Source organism: Anser anser (genome assembly GCF_964211835.1).
Source record: "Anser anser genome assembly, chromosome: 21".
Lineage (NCBI taxonomy): Eukaryota > Metazoa > Chordata > Aves > Anseriformes > Anatidae > Anser > Anser anser.
The window spans coordinates 9,584,223-9,603,238 of NC_139742.1; the positions used below are offsets into that span (position 1 = coordinate 9,584,223).

At 50.8% G+C, this 19,016-nt stretch overlaps 1 long non-coding RNA gene across 1 annotated transcript in view; it reads left to right on the plus strand.

Moving 5' to 3' along the window:
* Positions 1 to 1,744, plus strand: part of LOC310885114 — a 19,857-nt gene extending 18,113 nt beyond the window's left edge. Inside the window, exon 2 of the long non-coding RNA XR_014574560.1 lies at positions 392 to 1,744. This is a non-coding gene — a long non-coding RNA (uncharacterized lncRNA). The remainder of the gene's footprint in view (positions 1 to 391) is intronic.
* The last annotated feature ends 17,272 nt before the right edge of the window (positions 1,745 to 19,016 follow it).

The window sequence follows — 19,016 nt, forward strand, 5'->3', positions numbered from 1 at the left end:
CTGTGGCATAGGACCTCTGAGCACCGTAATCTTTTACGCCTGTAAACTCCACAACAGCTGGACGTTAAATCTCTGGATTAATTCAACAAGTTTCCCCCCGCCCTGTGACGGGAGGCTTCTTCCCCTGGAGCATGGCGTGTAACGGCAGGGCAGGGATCTGCCTCGCTCAGTGTGCTGCCAGTGCCTTGCTTCTCAGCCTGCCACCAAATTCGGCTTTTGCTGAATTTTTTTGCTGCAAGCTTCACCCTCTGCGGCGTGGGAAACCCCCTGGCACCCTTCTCCCCCACGCTTGCAGCCCTCCTCGTTCAGAAGATGGGCTGGGATTTTAGATGAGAGCAACGTCACCGTAATTCATGGGAGAGCTCTTCAAGGCTCTGCTCTTCCCTAACAGACCGCGTGGGGTGAAACGCTGAACGTGCACCAGGCTCTTCCTTCACCCCTGAAATGTCTGCTCCCCTCATACCAGGAGCTGCGAAAACTTCTCCCAAATATTACGAAGCACGCAACAGCCTCTGAGGTCGAAGAGAGGGAGCTGACGTGCCCAGGCTGCGCCCACAGCCAGACACAGCCCGAACTGCATTTTCTGGTCAAAATCCCCTTTGTGTAAATTTTCCTATGAAATCTGTCCTGCATTTATGGAGTTATTAGTGTGCACGTTAATTACAACGGGCTTTGAGTAAAGGCATGGACCATAAAAGCAGATTAATGTTCCCCTGACTATAAGCTACACGGGACCGTGTGCGCACTAATTCAAAATCCATTGTCTCAGGAAAAATCAATCCTGTACCTTCCTGTGGGCAGAGCCCGGCCCCACCCCGTAATCTCCTGCCTCTTCACTGCGCTGAATGCATATGAGCTCAGAAAAATTCCCTCTGTTGCTCTAAGCCTTGTTGTTATTATTTCAGAGTATTTAATCTCTGGGAAAACAAATATGAAATCAGTGTCAAGCCATTTGTCCTGCTTCGGTGGCTGAAACGCTGTTATTACCAAGAGCGGAGGAGGAACTAAGGATCACGAAGTGGAAATGCCTTTGGAGCGGTGAAAACGCCAGCAAAACCCATTGCTGTAGCGGGGACACCACGGAAGCCCCAGCCCCCAGGCAGAGGGGCGCCCACCCAGCAGGGTGAGAAGTGGCGGAGATTTAGGGCTGCTGCAGGAGAACCCAGAACGAGCTGAGCTCTGCCCTGAGCTCCTGACACCCTGCACCCTACACAGCCTTGCTGTGGCTGGGGATGGGTGAGCTTCCTGATGTCGGGCTGGTGGGCTTTTGGGGATGCCCACGGCCAGGACTGGCTACCCTGCGCCCACCCAGTGTCTGTGCCAAGCCCACGGCGCAGTGACAGTGCCCTTCGGTCTCGGGCTGGGGACCTGCCGGGGCCTCTCACGCACGTTCCTTTGTTTTTCTGCAGAAGGGAAACGGCTTTTGCTCCAAATGTGATATTTGCAAACTATTGGAAATCTGTTTCCTCAACCCCCAGGCTGATGTGAATAATAGATCTTGAAAATTCGGTGCAGACAACGCAGCCGCGCGGGATGATGAAGCAAGCAATATAGCTTGGCCCGAGGCCCGTTTCTCAGTAGCCCTGCAGAAACTTGCCTGGTGACAATGACAGAGATTTTATAAATGAAGCTATTTGGTATTGGCAGGAAGTCAGGCTCCGTCATGGAGGAAAATTAGACTCCCTTTAGACACAGTCCTCTCTGTAGTACAACGTTCCCTGACAAAATATTACTTGAAATATGTGCGTGGATGTGCCGTATCCTTGCAGAATTGTCTCACCTTCTGATCTGCCTCGGTTTGGGCTCGGGGTTAAGCACACCGCGAGCATCCAGAGGTGCCTCCTGGTTTCTCTCTGATACGGGCACTGTGTCTGTGGTGGGGTGCAGGGATGCTGTTATGGGATGGCCTCTGCCTCCATTTTTCCTGATAAAGAAACACCCCAGAAGAAATTGTCTCTGCTTTACAGCAGTAAGGACCAGAAGAAAGGGACCTTTAACTAATGAGTCCACGGGCAGCTAAATTTTCTGAGCCTTGGCCAGTGCCCCAGAATGTGCGTGGCCAACTTGGAGAGACGAAGCCCTCTCTGGGCTTGCTTTTCGATGCAGATTTAGGCAATGACAACGCAGCCTCACGTAAAACCCTCCTGCTCCCCCAGGCGCTGCTCTGGGAGGCTGCCAGGCAGAAGGAGGGAGCTCGAAGGAGCCCTTGCTTTTGGAGGAACCAGCTCCCACCTTCGCTTCGCTGTGCTTGCTGGCGAGCCCTCTGATGGAAATGGATTTCAGCTCCTCCTGCCAGATGGTGATGTGAACCAAGGGCTGCAGACAGAGATCGCCTCCAGGCTGAATTTAAAATGCCTCGGTACATTTTATTTTTGTCCAAGATGCCTTTTAGGAGCAGCAGCAGCGAACCATCCTGCAAGCTGTCCCCAGGATGTGCAAGGGGCTCCTCCAGCGGAGTCTTTTGCTGCAGCAGCCATCAGCCACGGCTCATACCCACCCGGGTGACTTAAATGCACTCAGGGAGCAAATGTCCCCTTTATAAGAAGACATCTGCTGCTGCCACCACAGGCTGAGGGGCTGGGGACCGACCCTCCATTTCCACCCAGGTTTGGCACAGCTAAACAGCGCTGCGAGTGCCAGTGGGAACCAGAGCATCCTTGATCTCCCCGGAAATATCCAGCCTCTCACAGCTTGTGCAGTCCAATGCCAGCCCCATGGGAGGGCTGGGAATGGGTTAATACCTGCAGGGTTTGTCCTGCTAAATCGTGCCTCCGAATTGTGCCTTCTTGGAGAACCCTGCCTGTAATGACCGGTCTGATACCTCGGGAGGGGTGCGTTTGTCCTCAGCAGCACTCGAGGTACAGGGATGTTTATGCAAAGCAGCGAGCTGGTGTTTACTCACAATTTTCTCTATTCCCCACGCTACCGCAGGTGATGTTTGCTCTTGAGCAAAAGTTCTGTCTGATCTCCCATCCTGCCATGAAGTCATGCTCCTGCATTTATGACATCAGTCGTTGCTATGGCTGCAGTGTCAAAAATTCCTCTTTTATTGCTGTTTAAAGGGAATTATTCAGTACTTTCCAGATCAAAAGCGCTGGGATCTTGGGATGTGCCCGTGAGCTGCAAAGAAACTCGAACAAAGCCAAAAATAGCAATATTTGGATAAACTGGATGACATCCAGATTGTCCTGTTCTCGTTTTGATGTCGACATTATTCACTGCCTTTTTTAAGCTGCAGGGAGCTAATTCCGTGCCTGGGATGCGTCTTCCCAGGAGCTCTCCGTGCCGCGAGGCACAGCCTTGGCACGCAGCTGCCTCAGCACGGGTTGGATTCAGCCTCCTGCCCTTGCCAGCAGAGCTGTGGGGGCAGCGGCACGGGCACAGGCAGGGGTTTTGGTGCAAGTCCTGCCTCTGCCCCATCTGTTGGCGTCAGCCACGGGCTCAAAAGCTGGGAGAGGAAAGGAAAGGTGCATGAAGATGCCCATGCCCATGCGTGTGCTGGTGTGATGTGTGCCTCCCTTTTTTTCTTGGCTAAAAATACTGAAGTGCAGTGGTAAAGAGGTTCATTTGTCTCATACTTGCTCTCAAAGGACTCTCTGCTCTTCCCAATTTCTCTCTCGTCATCCATCAAACCGCAGCGCAGGATCGGTCCCTCGGCTCCTCCAGCCTTGCTCTTGGCACCCAGCTGGCTGTCGGTCAGAGGCCTCCCGGTGGCGGCCGGGTTCCAAAAACCAGAGAAATGAATGGGGGGAACATGCGCTCTGCAACTGGCCCCGTGCCCCCAAAAGTGGGGCAGGTGCAGCCGTGTTTCGGTGACTTCCCTGGAGGTTTCCTCCAAGAAGGAAAGAGGACAGCACATGGCGATGATTAGGAGGCTGAATGTCCTGTTGGTGACGTGATGCTCAGCACCATCGATGCTCATCAGGCAGAGCGCATCCCCATGCTCCTGCTTCCTCCAACCCCACTACTCATCCTCATCCACCTCTCCAAGAAACGGCATCGGATATTTCCAGTCAATGTGGCTAAGGAAGACAAATGCCAACGGGATGGGGACTTCACAGCTCCCCTGAGCTCCCGCCCCATCGATGCCATCTGACTCCCACATCAATACCAGCGGGTTCTCAAAAGGAGCTGGGGTGTTTCAGAAATACAATACTGCGTGGCACCATAGTGATTTTTTTCTGTAGTAATCAAAAGGTTTTCAGAAGTGAAGAGTAATTTCCTACAAGAATAAACCTTTTCCGATAGGAAAATACAAAGTGTGGGAGATGGGGTGGTTTTGTGTGTGTTGTTTTTAAAGGCAAAATGTCGGAATTACAACTCATCATCAAAAATAGGGAGCTGTTTGGAGGCTGTGAGAAAATTGCCATCTCTTATCAAATATCTTATTTACTTGCAAAGTAAGAATAGAGTAAATAAGAAGCTCTGCAAAATATCTGCATCTCTGGCAATTTTCTTGTGTGCAATCACATACGCCGCCTACGGTCTCTGCAATAAATTGTAATCCCGGTCGTTTGCTTCCTCTCCTTATGTACATACATTATATTTTTGCTCAGCAATTTTGACTTCCACCCACTTTTGTTGATGGGTGGAAGGAGGGAGAACAGGGAGTAAAAAATGTTGCCATATTTTCAGCATGATAAATTACAATTGATATTTTACTTCTAGCCGGAATGTCCAATGATAAATAACCGTGTTTTTTGTTATCCCCCCAAGGTGGCCAATGGGCATCCGAGTGCTTTATTTCAAATTTCACTGCGAACAAGGTCTGTGACATTTTCAAGGCGAAGCACAAACAGGGGCGAGTGGAGCCAGAGGAAGGCGCAGTCCTGCAGGACTGCTGCAGGAAGCAAACAATGGGCTGCTATTGAGCATTGACTTGGGTTGCTGCGCCGTTGTTGTTTTTTTCCCCTATTCAATCAACCATGTCTTATAGATTATTAAAGCGACTTTCTGTCAGGGGAGCCTAAAGAGGATTCATCATTATCGGCTGAATTCGGGGCTGTTCTTTCCCATGTGAGTACAAGCAGTGGAAGCGGAGCTGCTGGGGCTGGGGTAGCCGCTGCATCGCCCCGTCCCGGAGCATGCCAGCCTCTGGGCCTCCCCTGGGAAGTCTTTTATGCATGACTGAGGTCCAAACTCCTCTTTTTGCACCTGTGTGTAACCAGCAGGAGGTCAGTTCACGAGCTATTTTTGCAAGCTCTTGTTTGTGCTTCTGAACCACCCTGTGGTTTACTGGAGTCCCGGCTTTCCTGCTTAAAACTTCTGTCCTCCTCCTGTTCGAAGCTCTCAGCTTTCTGCTGGTCCAGTTTGGGGACCAGGCGCTTCGCTTCCTTCCCACCACACAGGGTAGCAGAGCTCTGCTTTGGGTCTCAGCCTGGCTCCATATCTCAGCTTGAAGGCACGTGATGGAGGCAGGACCATGCCTGGGCATCTCTGGCTTGAAATTTCAGTTAATTCCGCCTTGGCATCACGGTTTTCAAAGCATTAATTCCAGTCGAGATCAGTTTTCCCACATCTGTGTTTTTTTGGCTGGGTCCTCAGCCTTCACAGCTCAGTCTGTTCCATCAGACCATCATCTTCCAAATCAAACATGTCAGCAGTCTCACATGATGCGCACCTCATTATTGCAGTAGGTCTAATTTGCAGATCCACGGTAGCTAGATTAAAGTTTCTTTAAAAAATAATAAGTAGAAACTTCAAGGGATCAGAAAAAGTTTAAATTGAAATACTATATATAACGCGTGCTAATCCTCCCCCACTGCCAGATTTTAATTACCCAAAGATATTAAGAAAAAGCTGTGTTTTGTGCCTGCAGTCTTTAAATATGATTTTAGACTTCCTTAAAGGGGCAGCCCCAAGGGAGCTGTTTAGATTAATATTCTGAAATGGAAACCCGTTTCCTTTCTCATTCTTCTGCTCATCCATTGTGTGCGTAATTGTTCTTAGTAGGGTTCCCATTGACTTCAGCTGCCATTAATTCAGACCCTAAAAGTCAGAGGGCAGCCCCAAAATCCATCCAAACAACTAAAGCATGGCTAGCGTTGGCCGTGGTCCAAGCTGGAGCCCTCTCCGTCAGACACATTTAGATGGATGTGTCGGATCCGTGCTATTAACCGCGGAGTGGAAGTAGTAGAGAAATGGTCCTGTTCTCGGAGTGTAGCACTCCCATATTTTTTGCAGTGAGCTCCAAACCTGTCATCTGCCTCGTGCTTGCTCCAGACCGGCGGGTGCTGGGCCAAGCCAGCCCCTGTTGCTTCCTCCTGGAGGTCGTGGTGGGACGCGGGCTGGCAAGCATCGCTTCTCGCTCCTGGTACCTCCGAGCAGTGCGTGAGGCACATCCAAGGCTGCAGAATGGGAATTTAATTTCCAGGACCGACAGCCTGGAACCAGAATTTTACAGTTTCAAGCCCCGAGGGGTTCGTCTTATTTACCATAAAGATTTTATGACCCAAGTCAAAAATCACTCAGCTTTATACTTTCCCCAGTCATGTTACACTCCTTCAGCTCAGCCTCAGGCTTAGCCGGTCTTCCGAGCATCAGGAGCTGTCAAATCCATCCGTGGGCAGGAGAGGATGTGAGCACATGGGACACTAAAGCAGCTATGGTGTTTCTAGGTCACCAGAGATGGAGGTTAAGCAGCTTACAAACCCGGTAGGCTTATTCTGTGAAACGCTGGCTTTCCCCAGACCGGCAGAAAGAGGAGCTGTGTCATGCAGCGCTGCTGGCCGTGACATCGAGATGTCTCACTCGCAGGATGCCAAGGCAGGTCCGTCACGGTGGAGGTGGGGAGCTTGCCCATCATGCCAGCACTTTCCCACCGCTGTTTCGTGATGCTGTGACCAAGGGGTGCTCGTGCTGCCAAGCTGGGGACCTGCAGTCTCCCTAAATAGACAGAGAGAAGGCACAAATGAGGCAGATGCCCAGCCCACGTGTCCTGCATCTCCGTACCCCGACCTTGGCTGCTCCCCTTGGTCCTTCTGATCATAGTTTGGTGTGCTGGCTGATCTCAATGGCTGCTGGGTGTGGAGCAGCACATTGCTCCCCGGAGCCATCTCTCTGCTGTGTTTGTTTGCTTGTGCAGCTCCGAGAAGCCACAGGAGGGACATCTGCGAGACGTCCTGGCTGCAGCAGGCTCCCCAAGGAGCCATCGCCTCCCGTGCTGGGAGGCGAGGACAGGGCTTTGTTCCGTGATTTGCTGCATCCGGATTCAGGCAAAATCCCTTTAAGTGGCTTGGGATGTGACCTATCTGAATAATTTGTTGTTGTTGTTTTTTGGAGGGGAGAAAAAGGGGGCCTTTTCTCCAGCTGAGACTCTCCTGCATGCATGAGCAATTCTGAAATAAAGGCACTGCAACCCATTTTGCAAGGGCTGTTCGCTTTACACCCTAATTGCTTAATTAAGCTGTCTTGATCCAGGTAATAATTGCAAACTTTCTATCTGCGAAAGGTTTGCCGAGTTAAGCAAGAATTGCTTAAACATTCCTGCTTCTGAGAGACCTGCCTGCCCTTCACTTCCTCCCGTTTGTTGTGAGCAGTCCCTCCAAGCCGGCCATCCCTTTCGGACAGGTTGTGTTTCACCCAGGCCTTGGTCAATGTGTCACCCCCACCACAGCACCCATGGGTGCCCAGGGACTGCAGCAAGCCGTGGGACAGCGAGGGCAGGCAGCACCCAGCCAGCTCCGCCCGCGCCTGCAGGGATAGCAAGGCACTTCACCAGCAATAAAAATAGATTTAAGAGCTCGTCAGCAAAATTGTATTAAAATACCCACAGAAAAGGCACAATACATATTCATCTGCTGTTCGTCAGGAGCGTGCTGGGTCATGCTTCAAGCACAGATCAAAAAAAAAAAAAGCTTGTGCAGGAGCTGCTTGCCACGCTGAAAGGAAACAGTGATCCCCGAGTCGAGCTGAGCAGGGATGGGGTCGGCAGTGCCTCGGACCCCCCCGGCACGCTGCAAGGCTCTGGGCACCACCCGGCTCCTGGCCTTGATTCAGCACAAATGACACCTTCTGTGGCCAGGGATGTGGCACCCCGTGAAAGTCCCAGACCTTCATCTCCTCAGGTTCCTCTGTCCTTGCAAATCTCGGTCACCCCTGTATGGGACCGGTGTGGGACATGGCAGCGCCCTCCACAGCTGTCCCGAGGGGGTTTTATCGCTGCTGTCACCCCTTACATTGATTTCCACGGCAGGATGGAGGGTGCAATTTTTTCCTGCCACTTAGCGATTCAGATCAGGAAGCAGCTCGCCGAGGTTGATGTTGTCATGGTCTGACGTTTTGGGAGCCATCTGAATAAATTTCCCTTTATTAGACGCAGAGGCTCCCAATACGGCACCTTCTTCCTCATTACTCGCGGCCAAGCACCTACAAAACCCATCGCAGGCCCTGCTTTGCTATTCAAAGTCCTGCTCGCGTGTACGAGAGCTGGGAGGGAACCCAGAGCCTCCTCCAGTGACCGATAAAGTGACATCTGTGCGTCCGCTGCTGTCCCCATGTCCTGCTGAGCACCACAAACCACCTCTGCGTGATGACCTCCTGGTGCCTGCAAAGGAACCTGGGCTCCACGGGTGAGAGTTTTGGCTGAAATAACGTATTTCCCCGCTTAGTGAACTAAGGACATGTTTTTAATTGTCTCCTCGTTCCAAATGTTGAAGTCCGCCCACTTTCCCTGGGTTTAGGCACTGCTGGTCCGAAGAGAACATTTGTTCAGGGGGATTTTGGAGGAGAAATCCCTGCGACATCTTTTTTCGCATATGCGTGGCAGCAGAAGTGAGTAGACGAGTGTCTCTGAACTGAAACAGCCCAGTCTGTAAGTCGCATCAAGGGCTGTGTGATGTACAGCTCCATCCGCAGCTAAACCCTTCCCCTCGCTCCTGCTCCTCAAAGGGAGCAGGCAGCGGAGCCAGGGCTGGGTTCGTGCCCTCCGCCGCCGAGCCGTGGAAGTCAAAGCCTGAGCACTCACCGGGTGTCTTGCATTATTTCCCACTGATCCTCCGAAATCTAAAGACCCTCTGAAGTTTCCAATGCTGTGAGATGGCAGACCGGGTCTGTGTGTGTGTGAGTGGTGAGGTGGGGCAGGTTTTGGAAGGCGGAAATTAAGGGAAAATAAGTGCAGGACGGGCACAGCAGTGAGGGACCCACAGCCCAGCTCAGCTCGCACCGCTCATCCCTGCCCTTGGGTACTGGGAAGGTGATTTTGGTGAGAACAGAAATGCCCAGCTCCTTGATTTGCTTAGCTTGGTTTGCTTTTTGCATCATTTCAGCCCTAGATCAGGGGAGAGCCAAGCACAAAAAATCGCCTGTTTGATTAAATAGCGAGGTTCAAGCTGGTGGAAGGAGGCTGAGGTGGGAGACAAGGGGAGACCAAGGGAACAAACTGGGCAGCCGTCACCTTCCTCTCCTTTGCAGGCAAAGGGGAGAGTTGGCTGAAATGCATGCAGGAGCATGAGGGAGCCTGAAGAGCAAATATTGGCTTCTGCCCCTGCATGAAAAGCAAGCTTAAAAGGGTGGAGGAAAGCAAAACAAACCCTGTCCCTCCTCCTCTTTTCAGCCAGCTGAACGTCTCACAAGGTGAAAGGCATTTTGTACCAAGAAGTGGACGTGCAATGGATTTCAAAAGCCCAAACCGTCCCTTCCAGCACTAGGCAGAAGTTGTGCTCAATGTGCAGATCAGAAACAAGCATCGGTGCTGCTCAGGAGAGGGCTTGGCAAAACAGGGCATGAAACTCCAAAATGCTCAGATGGGGATGAAAAGCTGAAGGACACCCCATGCCATCCAGTGACCCAGCATCCCTCCAGGACTTCTGTTTTCTCTGTCGGCCCATAGCAAACGGGCTGTGTGGGGTTTTGCTCCGGCTCCATTGCAGGTGGATGCTAGAGGTGCTTGCAGGGGGGGACAGGGACAGTGGGGAGTGGGCTGGGTCTGTGGGATCCAGCTGCCGCACTCCAGCACTTCTCCATCCATCCTGGTGCTCGCATCGCTCCCCTCTTTAAGCATCTCCCATCTCCCCCACCCCAAAGCCAGCTGATGGCACCAGAGCAAACCTTGCCCTGGAGCCGCACAGAGGAGCCCCCGATGTCACTGCCTCCCATGCGAGGCCAGCAGGGTCACACGCATCCTTTTAGTATCTGCCTGCAGTCCATTGATCAGGTTTTATACTCGGCAGCACGTTGCCATAAAAATAATCTCAGGGAGCCAACGCCGCGCGGCTGATTTATGGATGACGGGGCGTGTGAGGAGGATGCTCAGCCTTGGAGGCATGTTAAGAGCCCAGCACAGCTCCTGCCTGTCCTCCTCCCCACAGGTAAGGCTCAAAACTGCACTCTGCCATGGGAACAAGCCCAGTGCTGATGGAGTAACTTCTGACACTGGGAGAAACGGTCTCCAGCACACCAGGCTCAACCCCACTGGAGTCCCATCACCCTTCATTTCCAACAGCCCCTGGCTCCCCAGGGCTGGGGGCAGATCCAGAGGACCCCTTTTCTGGCAGCTACTTCCCAATTCCAGGGGATCTGCCTGTGGCACGGGGCACAGGTGCTGGTGACAGGGAGCGTGGCTGTGCACCGCTGGTGGTGGCATCCTTACAGAGGGCATCTCAGGGCTCAGTGGGATCAGCACCTCAGGAAACCAGCCCAGCACACCTCGTTGCTTCCCACAATGGGTGCCGACATCTCACCCTGGCAGCCCGCGTTCCAGTCCTCTCACCCATTTCCCAGTGACTTTGCTTGGCTAAGAACAAAAGGGCAGCATCTCTTTGCTGGTCGGGTGAGAAATGAGCCCTAAGATCCCGCCGTCAGGAATAAAATGCAAATAGGTGCTTGCAGGGCAGCAGGGAGGTGATCTGATGCCTTTGATTGTTCCTGCCTGGGTCTCGTAAATCATCACTGCCTCAGTCCTTGCCCTGCTTTCTAATTCCTGCCATTACTACTACATTTATCCACTCACGTAGTTGGTTTGAATTCAAAATGTTGGTTTAATGTGGCACTGATGAGAAGGCAGGCATTTATAAAAAGTACAGCAGCAACCTGTTTTGTGGAGAATACAGATTTTTGCTTCAAAACAGTAATAACACCAAAAGAAATAGTACCTCTGGCTGAAACTTCAAAGGCAATTGGGACAATTTTGCAGAAGATTTTACGCTCTCTATAATCATTCACTTATTTTTATTCTTTTGATTTCACTGTCGCTGGGATGCTAAGTGCTAGTAGGCTGCTTATGATAAAGGCCGTGCCTTGGGGGAACACGGCCTTCACCTATTTTGTGTGTGGAGATTAGGTGTCTGACATGAGAAATCACATTTAGAGAGCTGATGAGCGTGTGTGCCTCTAGTCCTGCTTCTGGACAAAGCCGGGGTGTGAGAGGTACTTGGAGAGTACGAGGCAGACTCGGGGAAAGCTGTCCCTGCTGCCTCGGGGACGTGTCCCCACCTCTACATCGAGGCGAAGCGTTTGCGCACACTGAGGCACCGACCGTCCTTTTGCAACAGACGCTGCTTGAAATCTGGTTAAAAAGGGAAAAATAAAAGAGGGAGCCAGCTGGGACCAGCCCCCTTTTGATAGCACCGCGGAGCAGGAAGGAGTTCATCCCCCGCAGCAGCCCCTCGGTGCTGGAGACATCAGGCCTAAAGCGCAGTTAATTTCCCATCGATCGCTGTCAGAGAGATCCCCCTTGTTGTCTCCCAGATTAAGGAAGGGCTTTTGATCAGAAATGTCAAGCATGCCTGCCACGCAGAAGGGCCGGAGTTAATCTCCTGGGGTATTGATCCCGGGTCCGGGCAGCGTGGCCAGCATCACCCACGGCGCGGAGCAGAGGATCTGGTGCCCAGCACGAAGCTGAGGCGGTGCAGAAGGGTGCAAAGGGGTTGTAAGTGGGGTTTCCAAACTGAAGCAAAAACAGTTTTCTACCGGAGGCTTCAGAAGGCACAAACTAAGAGCCAATATTTACATTTCCCCATGCTATGTCACCCTGTGCACCCAGAAGGGCGCTCCACCAAAACCCAGCTCTGGCGGGCAGCGCCCAGCTCCTCACAGCACCAGTACCAAACCATCAGCACCCTCCTGCCTGCCCTGCTCTGCAGCACCCTAGGGTGCCCGCACACACCTTGAGCGGCTGGCACCGAGCTTGGCTGCAAACATGAGTACCCTTGCACAGAATGATTAATTACTATTTGCCTGCTATTATTATTTGTTTTCTATCAGCATCCTCGCTCCGCTTCTCTTCTCGATCCTATGCCTGATGCCAAGCCGGGGATATTTTAGGAAATGCAGATTATATAATATTTACATCTGTGCCACTTGTTTATTCCTCTCTGTCAGTTAATTTTATTACTGCTTCTCTCTCATGAAAGCAATGATTTGCAGAGCCAAAAGCAGGCTACTTATTTTCAAGGATGCACTAATTTTAATAATTAAAAAGCTGCTGCCTTCCATCTGCCCGGACAAGCAAGGAATGGGCATTGCATAGGGCATGCGGCATGGGCTGTGTCCCTTGCTGCTATCAGTAGGGGAAAAATAAATCTGCTCAGTGACAGGTCCCCATGGGCATAAATGTACACTCATGCCACCTTGCTGGGAAAATCTTTATGGAGTCTCTGCTCCCCCAAAACATGATGTGCTTTCACACAGTCTGTCAGGTCTGGAGTCTGCATGTTTCTCTTCCTACAGATTTTCTTCTCCAGGAAGAGGAAAAAGACACCAGGAAGGGGAGAATGAATCCTATGGGAATTTTTATTGGGCTTGGGGGAGAAGCTGGAAAGCTTGCACTGCGATAAAATCACATTTTAGGGTTAGAATGACCTTTTCCTTAACCAAAGTGAGCAGTTTGAAGTAAGTAACAGGTTCTGCTCATCGGCACCGAGCTCGGTGGAAGGGCTGGGGCTGGAAACGTTCCTTTCTCCATCAGGGGAGCTGCACAGGGAGCCCAAAATGCAGACCCATCCCTGCTCCCATCCCATCCCAGAGCCAGGCAGGGCCAGGGGCACCAACACGGGGCTTGGCAGGGGCTGCTGCAGCAGGGAGGTCTGCAGGGCTAGAAGCCACTTTGATAAAACTGTGTCCTCCATCCCCAGAGCAGGTATCCAGGTAGTCATAGTAAAGTCAGTTTTGCACCTCTGGCTCATGTCTGGGGGGTAAACGTGTGGCTAAACCCCCCAGGGGAACCTCCCAGGCTGGGGGAGCCCCCGTCCTCCACCTGTTTTATAGCACATATATACGTGCATCCCTCTCGCCCGGCGATGGCAATGCAAACGCAAATCAATCGGTTTGTCTTCTTTCAAGCCTGCCTCTCGGGTCCCCGGCTGGGCTCTCGGTTGCCTATTAAACCCGCCTCTCGCAGCATTTCTGATCTTTCGTGTTTTAAAAGCTTCAGGCATTAACCTCCAGGACTTGAGACGTACGCAGCTGCTCATTACCACTACAGAGCTCCCTCCGCCCTGCCGCCGCTCAGGCGCAGTGTTTGATAGTGGTCCTATAGGATTCACACTCTGATAACAAAAGAGGTATTGCAGCACATGCCGACGTATAAGACAAATAATAGCAAAAGGTTAACAGCATTTAGTAATAGGAAAACCCCCGGCATTATTACCACATCTAAGCAAGGAGACTGACTGGCATAATCCAAAGTAAATATAGAGGGTACCAACCAAAACACGGAAAGGACAGTAGGACACGTGGTGGGAGGTGCAGGTTTTTTGCAGCGGGGCAGATGTCTTGGCTAGCAGGAAGGGGAAGAGGGGATTTGTTTATTGAGGGGGGAAAATAATCTTTTAATTTGGCTCATGGATCAAAAAAGGAAATTTCATCCCCAAAGACCCCGTTCACCAGGATTTATTTCGGCTGGTGCTGGCAGGATTCAGCCGAGCCAGTCTGTGGCCCCTGTGGCTAGCACGGAGGCCAGATCCTGGCCAGTGGTGGCTGTGTCACCAAGAGCCACAAGCCTGGGGACACTCCCTATGGCCTGGCCCTGCAACACCCCTGGTGCTCCAGCCGAACGGAGGGGATAAAAAACCTGAGCATGCTGCATTGCTCCCACAAGATTTGGGCAAGTCCTCTCCCTTCCCCTCCTGCCTAGCAAGTGCTGCTTTGAAAATCAGGAGATGCTGCTGCTGCTGTGTACATCGGGGGCCGCTTCTGAGACAGCAAGCCCGTAATTACATGCAATGTTAAGTGCAGAAACATTTCCAAAGCTCCGCTGAGACCAGGAGCAAAGGGAGGGGGAGGTTGTTCTAATTGAAAAAACATCCCCGCATCCAAGCGAGCCGTCAGGCTTTGCAGAAAGGCAAAAAAAACTGGGACAAAAGTGCCCTTCTCTGAGTAAGACTGGACTCCTCCTTGCAGGTTTCAGGGCTGCCCACCTGATGGCCGAAAAAGAGGGGAAAAAAAAAAAAAAAAAGCAAGAGAAAAATCAGAGAAAAGGAGAAGCCCCTGAACGTGGCGGGGTCCATGCCAGGTCTCGCACACCCCCTCTGCCTGCCCATGAACTGTGCTCAGGAGACACAGGATGACTTTATTCCCCCAACCAGCATAAGCACACACCGGTGACATTTTTCCTTCCCTCACATTTCCTTGGGGAGAATAAAAAAAAAAAAAAAAAAAATCACTAGGCCAAATATTTTTGGAGCACTAATAAAAGCAGTTGTAAGCGCTCAGAGGAAATCGGTGGAGGTGTTCGCAGCTCTTCCCCTCCCTTTTGGTGGGGACTTCAGCTCGGGGTTCGCTGGGGACGGGCACCAGCAGAGACCTGTGTGGGGGTGAGCCCTGTAGGGTCAGTGGCATCCCCAACCCCAATCATTTGCCAAGAGATGGGGCACAGACATGTGGAGATGCCAAGCTGTGTGCCTTTCCTTTTCGTTTTAAACACCTTTAGAAATCTTTAGAAAAAAGAAGAACCAACAACCCAAAGACATAAAATAGCCACCTGGATGTATATTAAGTAAGAAATAAAGTGACCTCTTCAGGGAGAAAATAAGTGCAGGTGCCATGATGCTTTAGGGACCGCTGTCTCCCAAAAGCCACCGACGGTTCCTGTGTCACGACCCAGCAGTAAAACGAGAAGGAATTAACCTGAAAGGAAAAGTGCTTGAATTGCATATCTTCAGAATGGTTTCAAATCTTTTACATCAGGGGAAAATTTTTCTTCATTTCTTCCTATGAAAAATCACAGGATGAGAAGGCAGTTTGTATTTGCCATGATTGTGCAGACTGTAGTGATGTCCTCAAACCTATATTTGTGGGAAAAAAATGCCAAATGGTTTTTTTATTCAGCCTCCATGCAAGCTCTCTCTCTGCTTAGCAAAAGAGAGTTTTCCCTTTATACAGGAGGAAAGAAAATACCTGTGCTGTTATATCACAGCAGCAGTCTTACACACAGACATAGCTCAACTTATTTCCCCCTTGATAGTCTCTTTGAAGGAGGTGTTCATTTGACATAAATAAGTTACATGCGGGAGAGTAATGAGCTATGTTAATTGCGCTCATCCTGGCAAATTGATATTGCTCCTGCAAACAGACAAGAAAAAACCTTAAATATGTTTGCATATCATCTGTATGGAGATCATATCCAATAGCAACAGGGTCATGCTGTGGTTCAGCTCTCATATCTTGCTGCCAAACTGAGGGAACAGCTCTGGCTGCCGGGCGGCTCAGCCTCGGCACGGCGATGGGGACACCCATGGGGACACCGCCGCTCTGCTGCCTGGCACCTTTGCACCGCCAAAACCCAACCGAAGCTGGTGGAGAGCCTGCAGGCTGAATTTAGGCTTTCTGAGGGCATCTCTGGGTGAAGGGATAAATTCGTTACCCTTTTCTGCTCCTGCCCTGCTCCCAGCATCCAGCCCCATCTCCTGCAATGATGTTGTGGGTGCAGCACAGGGCCAGGACGGAGCCGTACGGCCCCAACCCCTTTCAGACCCTACAGCGCAGTCGCTGCCAGCAGAGATGTTCCAGTTCTGGCACTGAGCAGTTCTGAGACCAATTAACAGGGCCTGAACTTTAGGAGGCTGTTTAATTGAAGAGAGCTGAAGGACGCGCGCTTGACTCGGGCGCTGCCGAGCCTGGAGGCAGCTGAGTGCTGAGTGATGGATAATGAATTTTAAATCGCTTTGCTAACCCAGTAGCCTTGCACCCACAGGGGTTTTGTGATCGGGAGGTTTTTGTGTTGATGTGTGCTCTGTGAACTGGTCTAAGTCTGCATTTATTGTGTTTACTTCTAATAGCGATGCAGAAAACATGCACACCAGTGAATTATATAGGTGTGCCCTCGATCTATGAAAGCACACGCACACATACAGCTGGATTCCTTTACGCAGGCACACCCGCGTACACGGCTGAGTAGTGCCAGGAAGGCAGAGGTGAGCGTGGCCTTAGCTCCCTTTATAGACACGTACAACACAGGTCTCACCAACAGCCTCACCAAATGTAACGGCACCAAGGGTTTTGGGGCCCAAAAAGGGAAAATACATTTATCTCAGGGGGTGCAGGGAGGAGCAGGAGCTCCAGGCTGGGGCTGATGCTCCTAGTGCAGCCGGGAGCAGTGATGGCACTCAAAGGTGAACGACTCCGTCAGAACAGCCCCTGAATTTGTGGCAGGGTCAGAGCACGGTGGCAGCCCCCAGCACAGCAGGACAGGGACAGGGACAGGGATAGGGATGGGGATGGGGACAGGGTTTTGCCTCCCAGCACCAGGGTTTCTCTCTGCAGCGTTGGTGCCCTTTCAGCCCTGCCTCGTTACCGCCTGTCCCCCCTCTCCTCAGAGCACCAGATCACATCTTTATGAGGCCAGGAAAGTTTGCAGCAGAGTGCTTCTAGATCTTATTGATCGAGGGGGAGAAAATAGAGATCATTAAGTATTTAAATGGAGACAAATGAGTCTCTGTTGCTGTGACATCCAATAACCTTTTAGCCAGCAGCCTTAATTCCTAATAAGTAAAAAAAAGAAGAAGAAAAAAAAAATCATTCATTCAATCAGTCATTAATGAAGCCATAAATCATTAGCAGAATAATTCTTTCCAAATTGAATTACTCCTTTCAATTATTTTGCTTCACTTCCTCCTTTTCTTTCATTCCTTCATTCCCCAAGGAGCTGCGCAGAGTCAATGCACTGGAATTAAACTTAACCAGGCTGCTGCTGAGTAACTTTTTGACTTCTCTCTTTTCCTTTCTGGTCTCTTGCCTGTCCTTTTTCTCTGCAGACTGTGGTAGGAAAAAAAAAAAAAATTAAAACTGTGATGTCAAATCCCACAGCTTCCCATGAGGGTTGCTCCATAAGGTTTTTTTTTTTTTTTTTATTTACCTTTTTATGGAATGAGTCCTTCTGGAATACAGAAAGCAGGAGACCGTCTTTGGTTTTATCTCAATGAACATTACTAACGCAGCGAGTGCTAGCAAGCAGCCTTTCAAGCCTTATCATTCAGCAAAGCTGTGCTGAGATGTGATAGAGAGCCACGCTGAAACAAGATTTAATCTGTCCAACATTTCTGCACCAGTGCACCATCCCTAATGTAATCTTTGGTTGTTTTCAGCCCAGCACAAACAGGGAACATCCGAGTGGTGGGTACAGAATCAAAACCTCCTCCAGGTCCCAGCGGGCTGCGTGCTTCGAGGCCTGGGGAGCAAAGGCAGCAAGGCTGTTTGAGCAAGATAAAGAGGGGCAATTCCTGGAGTAATTTTAGGAAAGGATTTTCTTTTTCAATGCATTGTAGCCATGTGTTGGATCCCTGCGTGTGCAGAAAATTGTGCAATAAATCCCAGGGGCACCGAAAGCCCGGCTGGGCTCAGGTTAGGTGCCCGCACCCAGGCGAGATGCTCGTGTCCCCAGATCAGCTCTGACATTTCATGTGCGTTGCAGTGTCCCAGAATGGCCATGCCCTGGGCCATATCCTCACTTATTGGCGATGTAAAAGTCTTCTCCTTTTCATGTTTGCCCCAAAACACATGACGTCTGTTCCTTCTCCCCAGATCCACACACCTCCAAGTCCCATAAAGCAGAGACTGCCCCAGTTTCTTTTGCACAAACTTTCTTTGCCATTCCTTTTCCCCTGGCATTCACAAATGGGCTGAAAACAATATCTTTGTTTCTTTCCTTGTCCTCTGCGCTGACAACAGCCGGCTCTCCCAGGCTGTACTTGAAAAAAGTTAATTCTTAATTAAGCTCTTCCATCCTGTTTGATTCATTAGTCTTTTCATTACTTCCTAACTCAGTTGAGTTTCTTACCTTCTTTTTATGCAACCCAGCCTATTCTCCATCCACTAAATCCTCTGAATCCCTGAATTGCATTTTTGTTATCCTTACTGTTATTGCTTACATCCTGTCTCGGCCATTGTGGCATTTAGGTTTTTTCCCCTGAGGCTTAGATTTGTGTGCGTGTGTATGTGTGTATGTGGATATATAATACATAATTTGCTGAGCAGCATGCAAATTGCAGTCTCTGGGAGAATGGCAACCTGCATATTGCCAAAATGAGCATCAGTGAAATATGGGAAATTAATTTAGCCCCATGAAGGAGATAATTACTATTTTGCAGATTGAAAAAGTGGGGCATAAAGAGATTAAGGCCCAAGGCCCCAATCTAGCCAAAACCCAATCATATGCTTAATTTAAAGGAGATGAGATAGTTCCCTTAAAGCCAGTCATTGCTTAATATCAGGCACATGTGGAGATGTTTTGCTGAAAGCGACAGCGTGCCTGGGATGAGGGGACGGATGCTGCCCTGTTAGGAAAGGCTGATGGCTGTCAACAGCACGAAGAGGGAAGTCAGTAGGGCTTGTGACCCCCAAAAAGCCACTTCAGGGTATCTCAGAGCAAGCAGCTGATGCGGCAAGTGACCATTTATTGGATGGAGGCACATATGGCCTGCCTGAGGTCTTCCCTGGCCCCTTTGGCAGAGCAGCAGAGCAAATATCAGCCTGCTCCTGGCTCCCAGCCCCTTCCAGGCTCCCAGCCCACACCAGCACCAAGCCCAAGGCACTCCTCACCCGTGTCATGGGGCTGGTGCGGTGCTGTGCGCCCCTAGCAGCCG